We start from the raw sequence: 15,878 nt of genomic DNA on the forward strand, positions 1-15,878 counted from the left end.
GAAGAAACTTTTCTTCCATTTAATCCACTCGAACCCTAAGCATAAGGATAAAGATTTACTGTACTCTGAAATCCACACTACAAAAGGTGCTTGGTGTACAATATTCTGAATTAACTTCTATATTATAGTAGAAATAGATACAACTACACTGGACACCAACTACATCCAAGTAGCTAGCCACTACAAGCCGACTCCATCCAAGTAGCTAACGGCTACGAGCCAACTCATCCAAGTACTAGCCGCTACATAGCGCACAGCCATCCATCCAAGTACTAGCGCTACAGCGAACATCCAAGTACTAGCCGCTACAAGCCAACCATCCAAGTAGCTAGCCGCTACAAGCCCACAAACACGCTACAAGCCGAACATCCAAGTAGCTAGCCGCTACAAGCCATCCAAGTAACTAGCGGCTACAAGCCGAAAACATCCAAGTAGCTAGCCGCTACAAGCCAACTCCATCCAAGTAACTAGCGGCTACTAGCGGCTACAAGCCGACTACATCAAAGTAGCTAGCCGCTACAAGCCGACTCCATCGAAGTAACTAGCGGCTACGAGCCGACTACATTCAAGTAGCTAGCCGCCACCAGCCTTTAAGTTAATGCAAATGAATAAAGCTCTACACTTATTTTCAAACGAAACAAACGTCAGTCATAACATCTTTAACAAACACATGCAAGACTTACCTCGACGAAAATATCCTCGAAGAATTGATGAACCAACAAAATATGCTTAAAGCTATTCAGTAAAGTTCCGTCTGGTGTTTGAAAGTTTGCTAACTCGAAGCTCACACGAAGCTAACTCAGAGCGTGTCTGTACAAGACTGACTCATTTCTCAAGGAAGACCGTAAAAATGGCCACTCAACCGATTGTTTAAAAAAAACAACCAATGACATAACAGCATAACTCTACTTCAACCAATAGAGCAAACTGTGCATGACGTCACCGGACTATACACGTTCCTCATTCGCTGCAACCATATTTGAAGGCAACAGCATAGCAACGGCTATGGTAAGCAGTTTTATATACATTCGTTTCATGTGTAACATTCTAGGTATCTTACAAAGCATTTTCACTTTAAAAAGCAACATTTTGACTATCTAGAATGAACATTTACGATATATGCGTTGACTAGTAAGACTAAGAATTCAATATCTCTTAAATTCCTTGTGAGCCTCTATAATGCCATTAAGCAATCTATAAAGAGTAACCTGCAAAATTTTAGGTTCTCTGGAAAGCTGTTGTAACATACATTCCATTTCATATGACTATCATTAAAACATTCAATTGCCTGAAGAATTACAGATTACATGCACAAAATTGTTAGTAACTTTAAAAGACTAAAAAGGCCTTTGAAATATGCCATATATTGTAAAGAAATGCGTTTGTGCTTTGCAATGCTACTTCAGAAATCTCCAAAGAAATTTCTGTTTATAGAATCATGAAAAACACAAAAAACTTCTAAACAATTTAAAAAATTATTTATATGATTCTGATAATAATTACCTTTATTTTTCCTCATTATTTATGTACATTTATTTTATACAAGTCATACTTGTTTTATTAAATTAACTAGCTATTTTTATATACTAATAATAAAAGTTTGTTTCATGTTTAATAAAATTATGTATCTAGTAATACTGTGATTTTTCCAGCTATTAACCTTCCTTTCTGGAACAGTCATGCTAAGAGCTTCTGGAAAATAATATATCAGATTATATGCAGAATAATCTGATATGTTAGATTATTCTGCATGTTTTTAATATCACATGCATTAAAAACTTGTTACAACCTTTGGTCTCAAAGTTTTATCTAACCTTTATTTTCTTTCATTAGGCTCCTTACTATGCATCTCATAATGGAGAATTGCTTATTTAGATAATTAAATATCAAAGTAGGAAAATGATCTCATGAATCAGACGATTAAAAATATCAACCTTTGTATTTTAAATTTCCATAATAATATTATAAATGATAGATCTTTAGGAGTATGTTACTTTAGTGGAAATATTATTGATGATTTTTTTAAAACGGGAGGAAAGACTGCTATAAAATAAGTAAACCGGGAGTTTCTATGTGATCTTTTGGCTCTAATAACTTTGACTCATGTTTCCATTACTGAATAACAATTTCTTTGTGAAATATATTATGGCATATAAACCAGTCCCTGTTGGACATGCATATGAAATAATGACTACTTTTTAAACTATGACTACTTAACATCCACTATAATGTACTTTTCTCGATCTATGATTATCAGAATTCATTTTGTCTTTAATTTGCCTTATAAAAAAGGGTCCACACTTGTACCCACTAGGTTAATCAAACAGCTGTATCTCAGTACATGGCCCTATCTGCACCAGATATTTTGTGCATTGCCAGGGAGCTCTGCAAAACGATTTAAAGTCTAGTGATTGGGGATGGCAAAATCGGAACAGCGTTAGGGTAACGTAAAAAAAATAGGCGTTCAGGCTTGACACATAAATCGCGCACATCATTCACGTAAAGCAGCATAGGAGAAACTAATAAGATGGATAAAACATCAGAATTAGCATAAATACATATGACATAAGACGTTTGAAGAAAATAAAACAAAATTGTTTTATTACTGCATTTTAATTGTATCACTGTATCCTAATCACATTCATGTACTTCACCCTCAACTTATTATACATTTTACATTGAATGAATAAAGCAGATTTTATGAAGTGAGCCCATATTTAAAAAGTGAAATGTTTTATTTTGAAAGTGTTATAGAATATTCTCAAATAATGTGTGATATTTTATTACTCACCAAACAAAATCCTTCACTATCTTAGCAAATGAAAACTATTTACTCCTTACAAATAATTTTTGTATTGTGTAAAAAAACACCTTGTACACTATAACAATTTAAAGTATTCTTTGTTGATCTAACCCAATAACTTAATTATATTGAACAATGCAAACTATTACTTAATATTCAAAAATGAACATTACAAATCAAGACAAAAAAAATAGCAAGATAATAAAATACGTATTCTTCTTTGTTGGTTGATCTAACCCATTTTCCATAAAACATTACGGTACCTTTAAAGTGCATTACAAAACCTACCACCTAATAAGAATGTACCAGCTAGATTTTAACCCTCTTAAAAATGGTTTATGAATAATGTTTCTAATATTACAATTATTTTAGAAAGGATTGTAAAACATTGTGAAAATTACTAATGAATTTGTTCCATTACCTGTTGTGATCTACTAATCCTTCGTAAAAACTTCTTTACACAACTCAAAAAATAGATCCCCAGTCAACAAAGAAACCACCTAGAAAATGTCCTGAACTATATCCTGTTCCACAATGAAATTAGAAATATCCACAAGATTATGAACAGCTATTCATATGCACTACATACTTAACATTCACAAAAAATGGCCAATCCTACATAAAAAAACTCTTCAAACAGTTAATCTCTCACCATTTATGAAAAACTCACTAATCTAGAAATATCTCACTTTATCCGTCCCTGAAACTAAAATGCTTGCCTTAAAAACTGTTGTTTCCAACCTTGAAAGACGATGTTCTTTTATAATATTACACAAATATTTTAAAAACAAAAATTACTAAACAGACAACTCCACACCAAACCACTTTTATTATAAATACTTAAGTTATAATAGTAAAAACACACCAAAAAACAAATTCACACCAAAACTATTTACAGAAAAAAATGTCACTACGTTAATTATCTTGATCACACGTTGCCTCTGCTTCCATCAAGCCTTCAACAACATCATCCACAGAAAAATCTTCAGTCTGAGTGAAGAAATCCTTTTTTTCTGCAAAATATTAACATTAAAAAAATTAAAGACAGATTAAATGCTGTATTGAATATACTACACAAACATATTCCAACACTCAACAACATGAAAAAATAGGAAGTACTAAGCAAGAAAAATTTATTCCTTATCAACATATGTGCATGTCTTACAATGTTCTTGCTTTCTAACATTAACTTTACAAAAAGTATTACATAATGTTTAATTTATTTGAAAACTAATGCATATATTTCCAAAATAATTTGAATTCTAAAAAAAAAATACATGATTTACTACTCACAAAAACCACATCCAAAACATAGCAAAGTTGCTTTAAACCTGCTGATCAGTTGATTTTTTATGACCTATGTAAAAATGCACCTGCTGTAATTTTTAAACCTTTCATAAATGACTAACACTTGACTATTTGCTTGTTGTTTTAAAAGACATATTCATAACAATAATAAAATTCACACAGATATTATATAAACTATAACATTATTATGGGCTACATTGGATCAAATATAGCACAAACTATACAAAAACAATTGACCAAAATTAAAGAACTACTTTCTTACAAATATGTTGTATCTTCAAACAAACGCAACTATTTCTAAATTAATATCCAAAACAAATAAATAATTCATATGTACAAACAGCAACTTTCTCACATGTATTTCTAAATTTTTTACAATAAAAAATTTGGTATAAAGTAAGGCAATTACAATATTTTAATCCCTGGAAATTACGCATATTATTTTAGTTAAACATGAAATTCTCCTGATCTTCGGAGGTTATGCACCTTATCCTTGAGTACTTTTTTGTGAAGTGAACACAAATAACATTGCAAAATGTTAATTTTTTTAATTCATTTCACAAAAACATATAATACACCTAAATATATTCAAGCATTTGACCTTTTGGAAAAATAATCTCTATCTAATTAAGATATATGAAAAGAATCCTAGTCTACTATAAAGACAAAACTGTCCGACTTACACTATCATTATTATAAAAGTACTAAATATATGCAATTGTTATTTTGTAGATAAACTTTCACTTCTATATTTTCAAATTTTTATAATTCTTATGATTAAACTCTTTCATAAGAAATTATTTTTTACATGAAGAAACAGAAAGAATCTAAGAAAAATATTTTTCATAAGCACTGCAAATACCAAAGATCCCATTCAATTACCCAATTTTTCATTCACAAAAAGAACTAATCTGTGAATGACCCTTATAAATTGATATCTTATAAATAAATTTGTTTCTTCTACATGCTAAAATGATACCTTTCATAAACATTAAAAATTATTTAAATGCCTACCGTCATCAAAAAATGCCGCACACGCATGCAAAATGTCCAAATCCTTTTGAGCATTTGAATATTGCCTTTCAGCTTTCTCCAACTGTTCCTTAAGAAATTCCACCTTCTTTTCTAACGCCTTGCACTTCCTCTCCCTTTGAGACAAGGCAGTAAATGTCTTGTCAAAGACATGACACACATTTTTGAAGACGTCTTCTCTGGTACTGACACCATCATTCACAAGATACTGAAAATAAAAACAATATATATGTAAATATTTAACATATTTCGACTTTAAAACACTAATGTTGAACAAATCATCACAATGATAAAAAATATAGAAATGAAATGACTGGCATAGGCTATACTCCATAACTCTAACGGCTGTATATGAAATGTACTTAAATTGATTATGAAAAATAGTAAGAAAATACAAGAGTATAAACAAATAATATAAACATTTGCAAAAAAACCTAATAAGTGTACCTGTCATTATGAATTATTGAAGAAAACTTATAAACATAACAGAAGCTGAAAAACTTCCACACAACTAGACTTGCAGATAATACATTGACACTGTACTATTGAAACACTGCAATCCACTTGAATTAACAAGGAACATATATCAAAAAAGCATAAAGTACTCTCCAATATCTATTCCATGATTAAAACATTTAAATAATGATAATTAAAGAATTGCATAAATATAGTCATGGCCAAAAGTTTTCAGAACAATTCACAAGTTAATATTTACAAAGTCTAACGAGACTTTGCATAAACTCCAGAATGTTATACAAAGTGATCAGCTTAACAGCAATTAATTGTAAAGTCAATATTTGCCTAGAAAATGTACTGTATCCCCCAAAACACATTTAAAATTCATTGCAGCCCTCCCTAAAAAGCACCAGCTAACATTGTTTCAGTCTTCGCTCCATTAACAAAGGTGTGGTGTTTGAGGAAAGAAATGGAAATCAATCTATCACGATTAAGAAAGAATGACACAACTGGACACTTTAAAAAGAGACTGGTAATTCTCTTCTGTGAACCATGGTTATCTCTAAAGTAAAACGTGCAGTAATCATTGCACTGCAGAAAAATAGCCGAACAGGAAAGAGTACAACAGCTAGAAAGATTGCACCTCAGTCAACAATCTATCGCATCATCAAGAACTTCAAGGAGAGAGGTTCCATTGTTGCCAAAAAGGCTCCAGGGCGCCCAAGAAAGACCAGCAAGCGCCAGGACCGTCTCTTAAAACTGTTTCAACTGCGGGATCGGACTACCAGCAGTGCAGAGCTTGCTCAGGAATGGCAGCAGGCAGGTGTGAGTGCATCTGCATGCACTGTGAGGCGGAGACTCTTGGAGCAAGGCCTGGTCTCAAGAAGGGCAGCAAAGAAGCCACTTCTCTCCAAGAAAAACATCAGGGACAGACTGATGTTCTGCAAAAGGTACAGGGAGTGGACTGCTGAGGACTGGGGGAAAGTCATTTTCTCTGATGAATCCCCTTTCCGATTGTTTGGGACATCTGGAAAAAAGCTTGTTGGGAGAAGAAAACCAGTCTTGTCTCATGCCAACTGTAAAGCATCCTGAAACCATTCATGTGTGGGGTTGCTTCTCAGCCCAGGGAGTCGGCTCTCTCACAGTCTTGCCTAACAACACAGCCATGAATAAAAAATGGTACCAGAATGTCCTCCGAGAGCAACTTCTCCCAACCGCCCAAGAGCAGTTTGGTGATGAGCAAAGCCTTTTCCAGCATGATGGAGCACCTGGCCATAAAGCAAAGGTGATAACTAACTGGCTCAGGGAACAAAACAGAAATTTTGGGTCCATGGCCTAAAAACCCCCCAGATCTTAATACCATTGAAAACTTGTAGTCAATCATCAAGAGACGGGTGGACAAACAAAAACCTAGAAATTCTGACAAAATGCAAGCATTGATTGTGCAAGAATGGACTGCCATCAGTGAGGATTTGGTCCAGAAGTTGATTGAGAGCATGCCAGGGAGAATTGCAAAGGTCCTGAAGAAGAGGGGTCAACACTGCAAATACTGACTTGGTGCATTAACTCATTCTACCTGTCAATAAAAGCTTTTGTTACTCATGAGTGCAATTGTATTTCTGTATGTGATGAAAACATCTTAAATACACACATTAAAACAAGAGGACAGCAGATCATGTGAAAATATAATATTTGTCATTCTGAAAACCTTTGGCCATGACTGTACAAATAAACAGAAATAAGTGCTTGGTTATCCATTTGAAGATTGCCAGCAATTCTTCTAAAAACAACCTATATAATCTTAAATACACAAATATATAAAACCTCTAATACAATTATATTAAATATTTCAAATAACATTAACTATTTGTCTATATGCTTAATTCCTCTCCAAAAAATTATTATACTACTTACTAATTCTTTTAAAACCTATTTTATTCCATTAAAACCATTACCATTTCTTACTCTTCTACCTAAAATAAAATATTTAGAGATAAATACTGTTTTAATAATGAATGTAATTTTAGTTTATAAAAGAGATCTAGATACCACCTGTACTCCTACAACTATCATGTACATGTTATTCTTACATCTTTATATTATAAGAAAACATAAAATTAATGTAATAAATATACATTACAAACATAGAAAATCTAAAGTATTGTTAAAAAACCTATGACATTTTACCCATCTAAGCAGGAATACTCAAACGGTAAAATCTCCTCCCCACCAACTAAACTGGGAGACATTTCAACAATAACAGCTTCTATCCCCTCACCAGAACCCCTCACCTATTTTCTTGAAAACACATTTTAAAAATGATTTATGTCCAACAATTACTAAGATAATTCCATCTAAAATGAGCATCAAATACATGACCTGATAACAATCCTTTCGAAAAAATACTTGGCACATCTCAAATACATACGCAAGCGACCTGAGCCTCTTGCTTCAAACAGTGAAGTTCAGGATTGGAGAACACTGCAAACTTTGCAGGGGAACAGTGAGCCATCTTCTAGAAAAGAAAAGATTAGAAGTAAATAAAAGTGACAAAGAAAAAAGAACAGACTGAACACTTATTTTCAAATAACAAAAAAATAATTAAACACGCTCACCTCTACGTGTCCTCTGCAACTAAACTCAACGGAACTCCAACTAAAAATGTTAGATGGCACATGTACTGATTACCCTAAGTAGTCCAGGTGTGGATCAGGGAAACGTGTGATGCATTTAAAAGGCTTCTGTGAAAACACTGACAACATGCCGAGTGTTCACTTCAATTTTGTTGTACAGCACTGACTTCAAAACTTTATAAAAGCACTATTTTCATATTGGTTTACTTCTATATAAAGCACAAAATGTAACCCATGAGTTTTGCTATAAGTTTGTGCGCATTTGCAGCTCATTCCGTAAATGTTTTGTCACCAGTAAATGCTTGAATGAAATATGAAATCCATTTTTCCGATTTCCTTAAATGCAACACATTTCTAAAACACACTCTAAAAAGAAAAAGTTGAACCAACTTAAATGAATTACTTCTATGGATAACAAGCAATTCAATTAAGTTTATCCTACTTAATTTATTAAGTTTAACCAATTCAATATATTCTAATCATCCAACTAAGTATTTTAATAAAATGTATTAAGTATGTTTAAGATAAAATATTAAACTCAGTCTTACTCAAATCATTGAACTTACACAAAACTTTTCCAATAACTTTGACTACTCAAAGCACTTCACATTACAGGCACATTCACACACCACTATCCATATCGATACATGGCAGAAGTGAGCTGGAATTGAACCTAGAACCTTTCCATTACAAGACGACAGTATTTCAAATAAAGTAAAAATAAAAACATCCGTTAAGGAAAAGATTTGTAACTTTTACATTAGAATACAGGAAACTGTAAAATGAGTTTTTAGAATATTTAGTTTGGAACTACTTAAAAGTTTGAGTTGACGTTCTGTAGAATCAAGACAAAAATATTTTGAATGTTTATTAGAAGAAAATAAATGATTTGAGTAAGAGCGACTTAAATCTGTTATCTTAAACATACTTAATAAATTTGTTAAATAAAATTAACTAATTGACTTGGAGAATTAGAATATATTGAATTGGTTAAACTTAACAAATTAAGTTTGATAAACTTCATTCAACTGCTTGTTACCTATCGAAGCAATTCTATTAAGTTGGTTCAACTATTTAGTGTAAGTTTTGTGTTACATGACCTGAAAAAAGTTAGTTAGCATAGTAAAAGAATTAAGATAAATTAATGTAATTAAGTGCATAAGATGAACTTCAGCTCAAAAACCACTTTTTAGAGAATCATTTAAAAGTTACAAATCTTTTCCTTAAAGGACCTTTTTGCTTTGACTTTACTTTAAATACTTAAGTTAAATATTTGCATCCCACCTCTGACCATGACTCAAACTTACAAAGGAAACATTCCCCAGTGACTGTGGCTCTGTGGGTAGAGCAGTTGTCTCATAATCAGAAGGTTCTAGGTTCAATTCCAGCTCCCTCCTGCCAATATGGATATTGCTGTATGAATGTGACTCTAATGTGAAGTAACTGCCTTAAATTAGTTATTTCAATCTTAATACATTTGTTTTAAAATTAACAAATTGAGTTGGATGATTATAATATATTGAATTGGTTAAACTTAATAAATTAAGTTGGATAAACTTAATTCAATTGATTATTACCCATAGAAACAATTCCATTAAGTTGGTTCAACTTTTTCTTTTTAGAGTGCAGAAAAGACAAAATTAGAGAAGTTTGCTTTGTTTAATAAAGTATTGCTTCATGTAATCCAAAATCAATTATAATACATGTTAACAAACATCACAAAAACCTAGACAATTATTCCAGCTGAGATTACATCTGAAAAACCTGAAAAAAAGTACATCCATCCATTTTCTATACACCCTTGTCCCTTACTGGGGTCGGGATGTGCTAGTGCCCATCTTCAACTAACACTCCGGGCAAGAGGCGGGGTGCCCCTGGAAAGGTCACACGTCTGTTGTAAAACCAAAGGCATACAAAATAACATCTAACACACTTCAAAGACCATGGTCTTTCAGACCCTTAACAATACCACTTAAAAACACATCATGCCCCTCATCAGTTAAGTGAACATTGTCTTCCAAAAATAGCCCTGGCTTGTCAAAAACTATATTTGAATGACGTACAGATATTCCATTAGAAGCCAAAACAAAAGCATGCATGACACTATTAACAAATTTTCTTGCTTTTTCCATCTTCCCAGGAGGTCCGTATCTCCAATGACGTCTTTGGTTTATTAAAGAAAACACAATCTTCATCTGTGGAAAGTTTTTCTGAAGGTACTCCAGATCCCTCTTCATTGCTTTGACAAGCAGCACACTTTTCACCTTGCCCAAGTCATTGCCACCACAATGAATTACCAGTACATCTGCAACAGTTCTTCCTTCAAGGCACTGGTGGAAAACGTCAAGTAGGGAGTTCCAACACATGCCCCCTCGACCAAACCACTCAACATGGGCGGTTAGTCCAAGGTTGCTCCCAATAGTATCCCTTGCACGGTGATTACTTCGTCGGATATAACTGTCACCAAGAATCCAGACTGAGTTGGGTGTTGATAAAAAAGAAAGTAACATAAATACTTGTATAATTTATATGAAAACTAATGTGTGATGGTTCCAGTGTTTCATTTCTCATCATCATACATAAAAAATATACATAAAAAAATGTAAACTAAACTTAAAAAAAGAAACTGCATGTTATATTTTAAACTAGCAACCACTCTTAAACTACTGGAACTCTTATTTTCTTTTCAGTATGCAACTTATTAAAAATATTGTCCAAAAACATACCTTTCTTCAGCTGTGTGAATGTTCTCCTAAATGGTACTTGTTGTTGTTGTTTAGGAACTACAACATGAACAACTGACTTGACTTTGCTAAAAAAAAGATAAAAAAATTAGGAAGTAGGACACTTTGTCAGCATATACCTTTTCATACAATAAAAAGTGTTTACATTGAACACTTACCTCATCTTGTTGAGAAGATTTTCTGTCTGAAAAACTCCTTCCAAATATCACCAAGAATGTTTGACCTCTGAGTGAGGAAACCTGCCTGTTTGTATGTAAGTCTGAAAGGTTCCAATTAGCAGGGGGCCGGACATTAAGCAACTCCCACCCCCAACACAAAGTCACACCCAGTAACACATAGAGTGTATTTGGATGCAAATTAGTAAAATGCAAGTTCAACGAGCAATGCCTTTTGTGATGTTTGTTGAGAAACCTGGCTTCATGCACTGCTGGGTGAGGGATAAAATTAGTCAGCAGTTAAATTGTGTCTCAAACAGTGTCGCATCTGATCGAACTCCTTCAGCTTTTGAAATAAAACCTTCAAACTCAGTAAGCAGAAAGTTGAAACATTAAAGGTAAAAAGTTATAACAGAAATGTCGGTATATCAAAAAATATAGGTGTCCCAAACTTTGACTATTCGCCATAAAACATTAGTGAAATAACTTCCACATAAAAGGTCACAGCTGCATCAGACTTCCTATGTCTCACTTCTGAAATCACCCTAGCCCTGCCAACTTCCAAAAGGAATTCCCATGTTTTTTTCTGCTTTATGCCTTACTTTTACTGTCTAATTCATATGTGTTTAATCCTCTGCTAACTGAGATAAAATGACATGATGATGAACTCTCAGTGAATGACTACTGACCATGTGGACGTGGAAAAATGGAAATCCCTCGCCATATGCTTATGATCGTCTCTTATTCAAAAATACATAATCCCAACATCCAAATACGGTTTAATTGTAATTTGACTCCAGTGCACCCCCTACGTTAAAAAAACAGCTGGATATCTTTGCTACATGTCCCAATATGCTCCAGATTTTTGGGGCATCGCCTGGGAGGGCTGCCGAACGCATCAAAGCATATGGCCTGGTGAGTTTTCATAGAAGCTGAAGGGGTAATGCAAAGGGTAAAAGTTCACTGACTACCATAAAATAGTAAAGTTATATCTCCTACAAAGAAACTCACAGAGCCACCAAACTTTCTGTGTGTGATCACCTGTTCCTCCCTGTTATGTTCCACCATGTTAGGAAAGATTGTGAAAAATGTTTATTCAGTAGAATTTAAAAAACATAATGTTAGATTTAGTCATTAAAGGTTTGTAATTCTTTTACAGGTTAGCTAGCTAAATGTTAACAACATATAGAGCTACAGGTAGATTAGTTAGAAAGTTCCACCCTGTTATGTTCCACCCTGTTAGGAAAGATTGTGAAAAATGGTTATTCAGTAGAATTTAAAAAATATAATGTTAGATTTAGTCACTAAAAGTTTGTTATTCGGTTGAATGTTAGCTAGCTAAATGTTGACCACATAAAGAACTACAGGTAAATTAGTTACAAAAGTTCCACCCTCTTATGTTCCACCCTGGTATGTTCATGAACAAAATAAGGTAGAAATTAGGGTGAAAAGAAATAATTTTAAGTCAAATAAAAAATTTTGAGAAGATGGAATAGAATTGCAGAATAGTCTGAGGTATTATCAGATGTCTTTGCCATTTGTCTGTTTTCATTTCACTAGTTACCCCCCATTGACTCTTGTGAAGGGAAAAATGAGTACCTCTCCTGGAAAATTCTACTACAGGGATATCACGTGTTCTTGCCAAATAGAGCCAGGAAAAATAATCTACCTATACTTTGACTTGAAAGAGCGAATCCTGCAACTAATAATGAAAATCATCAGATTTTAGAATCAAAGACTTTGATTTTTCCACCCTGTTATAAGACAATCCACATTGTTATGTTCCATTCCACACATGTTTTTATTAAATATTGTTACAGAAACATTAAGTACTGTGGATTTTTCTGAGCAATGTTGAGAGTTGAAGACCATCCATCTATCTCCTTTCACCCTTGACCCTCAGTGGGTCGGGAGGGTTGCTGGTGCCCATTTCCAGCTGGTGTGCCGGGCAAGAGGCGGGGTACACCCTGGACAGGTCGCCAGTCTGTCACAGGTTAACACAGGAAAAACAACCATGCATGCACACACACACTCACACCTAGGGGCAATTTAGACAGAACAATTAACCTGACAGTCATGTTTTTATACTGTCGGAGGAAACCAGAATACCCGGAGAAAACCAACGCATGTACAGGGAGAACATGCAAATTCCATGCAGAGAGATCGGGGCCGGGACTCGAACCCAGAACCTTCTTGCTGCAAGGAAACAACTCTACAAACTGCGCCACTTTTCAGCCCGAGTTGAAGACCAATAAATGCAAATATTGGTATACGTTTTTAAAATTTCCAATATTTTCAATGCTGTAGGTAATAATGAATAAAAAAACAGGGTTTTCTAAAAAATACAGTCATAAATAATTCGTAACTTCATGATGTGTTACAATTTCAAGAATAAAACATATATAGTAAAAGGGACACACTCATTCTAAGAAAAAGTCATTATTTTTTCAATTTAAATGTTTAACTATTTGTGGTCCATATGTAAATGTTCATAACAGGATGGAACACATTGAGAGACAATGGTGAAAAAAAACACATGTAATTATTAATTTATCCAATCCTGAGCTTGCCCATTATTAATTTCTTATTGTTAAACATGTCAGTGTTGTAACAAAATATTCAAAACTTAAAAGAATACTTTTTTTTCAAAAATCCTGAGGCCGAAATGTTGCCGCAAAAATAGAATCACCCAATTACTGAGATTAAGAGATAAAGTGCTGAATATTGATATCTGTTTCCCACCGAGTTTTCAATGCTAATTATTGTGAGAAATCATTAACGTGATTGGTTTCTACCCATAGATGAGAATCATTAATCATTAATGATAATGTCTAAGGTAAACTGAGTTAATTTGTTATTTCAGAAGAGCGTGTAAAACTGGTAGTCTTTATATGACTCGGTAGCCTCGAAGTAGCTCTCAGTTTCAAAAAGGTTGGTGACCCCTGATCTACATGCTGCAGCCAATCCTTAACAGATTTTTGTACTTTTTCTGTGAGCAAAGCCAAACATGACACACTGAGTAATTCAAGGAGGGCGGGGTTGGCTGCTCCGTCAGAGCATCAGCGGTGGCTGGGGGAAGGCGGTGCTGGGACCACGCGGTGGCTATAGGCCGAGCGGCGCTTGGCTGCTCGGGCCGCTCGATGCTCCGCGGAGCTTTAATTATTAGGCCCGAGCAGCTAAGCGCTGCGAAGGCCTATTGTAATCGTGCTGTTTATTAGGCCCGAGCAGCTAAGCGCTGCGAAGGCCTATTGTTTTCGTGCTGTAATTATTATTAGGCCCGAGCAGCTAAGCGCTGCGAAGGCCTATTGTTTTTCAAATGTTTATTAGGCCCGAGCAGCTAAGCGCTGCGAAGGCCTATTGTTTTTCAAATGTTTATTATTAGGCCCGAGCAGCTAAGCGCTGCGAAGGCCTATTGTTTTTCAAATGTTTATTTTATTAGGCCCGAGCAGCTAAGCGCTGCGAAGGCCTATTGTTTTTCAAATGTTTATTATTTTTTTTTTTTTTTTTTTTTTTTTATTTTTCTTCTGTCAAATGAATTGCCTTTTTGGGGGCTTTAACATATTCAAAAACTCACCAAAATTGGTAGGCCCATAGAGACTGTGAAAAATTTACGTATTTTAAGGTCCGCGCAAAAATCGCAAAAAAAATGGCTCAACGGCGCCCCCTAGAAAATTTCAAAAGACCCTTTCCTATTCACTTACTTTATTGTAGAGACTTGAAATTTGGTACACTTGTAGAACTCCCCAAGCCTCTTAGAATTTATAATTGTTCTCATAGTGTATGTCAAACAGGAAGTCGGCCATTTTGGATTGAATTTGCAAATTTCACCCCATTTTGGCCGTTTATAGCCTTCGCATTTGATCGAACTCCTCCTAGGGCTTTCGATGGATCGGCTTCAAACTTGGTCAGTTGGTTCAGAAGGCATGCCCGATTAAAAGTTATCAAAACGGTGAGTTTTCGTGCATGCTGAAGGGGTGATACTAGGGGTCAAAGTTCACTGACTCACCATAAAATAATAAACAGTTATATCTCCTAAAAAGGTCACAGAGCCACCAAACTTTCTGTGTGTGATCACCTTTGGATGCCCTACAAGACCCAATTGTGAAATCTTGAGATCACATAAGCCACGCCCCCTTAGAACAGGAAGTGTCATGTTTTATTGTGATCGGTCCCTACCTGACCTCTTTAACCTAATCAACATGAAACTGTGTCCACAAACAGAAGACATGTTGGTGTGTTATGGTTTCCAACGCTGTTTGTTTTGGAGGCAGCAGGTGGGCGTGGCGGCGTGGCGAATATACCTGTAACAACGTGTCCATACGTTTGGCTCTGTATTCCACAATTTTGAGTCCAGCTGCACCAAACTCACTGAGATGGATCCTTATCCAACTCCGGACAGTAATCCAGTGCAATATTTGGTGGGCGTGGCCTAATGTCTAAACAGCGCCCCTAGAAGAGTTTAAATCATCAGCCCCAAGCCATGCTTTAACCTAGAATTATGAAACTTGTTACACATGTGTACGTTGTCAGGATGTACAAAAAAGTCTCTTGGAGCCATGGTCCAAACCCAACAGGAAGTCGGCCATTTTGGATCAAAGCCGCCATTTCCGGTTTTTTATAGACGTCGCATCTGATCGAACTCCTCCTACAGCTTTTGAGATACAGACTTCAAACTCGCTCAGCACACACTTAAGACATTGAAGGTGAAAAGTTATCAAAAGAATTCTCGTACATCAAAGCATGTGGG

The 15,878-nt window shown here is 34.8% G+C and overlaps 1 long non-coding RNA gene across 1 annotated transcript; it reads right to left on the minus strand.

Moving 5' to 3' along the window:
• Positions 1-3,275: 3,275 nt before the first annotated feature.
• Positions 3,276-8,676, minus strand: LOC145550541 (uncharacterized). The gene is made up of 3 exons (XR_014086429.1): positions 8,028-8,676; positions 5,126-5,351; positions 3,276-3,816 (listed from the first exon to the last, which is right to left on the minus strand). It is a non-coding gene; the product is annotated as an uncharacterized LOC145550541 (long non-coding RNA).
• Between the last annotated feature and the right edge of the window lie 7,202 nt (positions 8,677-15,878).

The sequence above is a fragment of the Poecilia reticulata genome, unplaced genomic scaffold (assembly GCF_904066995.2).
Source record: "Poecilia reticulata unplaced genomic scaffold, P_reticulata-male-v2 Scaffold_78, whole genome shotgun sequence".
Taxonomy (NCBI): Eukaryota; Metazoa; Chordata; class Actinopteri; order Cyprinodontiformes; family Poeciliidae; genus Poecilia; species Poecilia reticulata.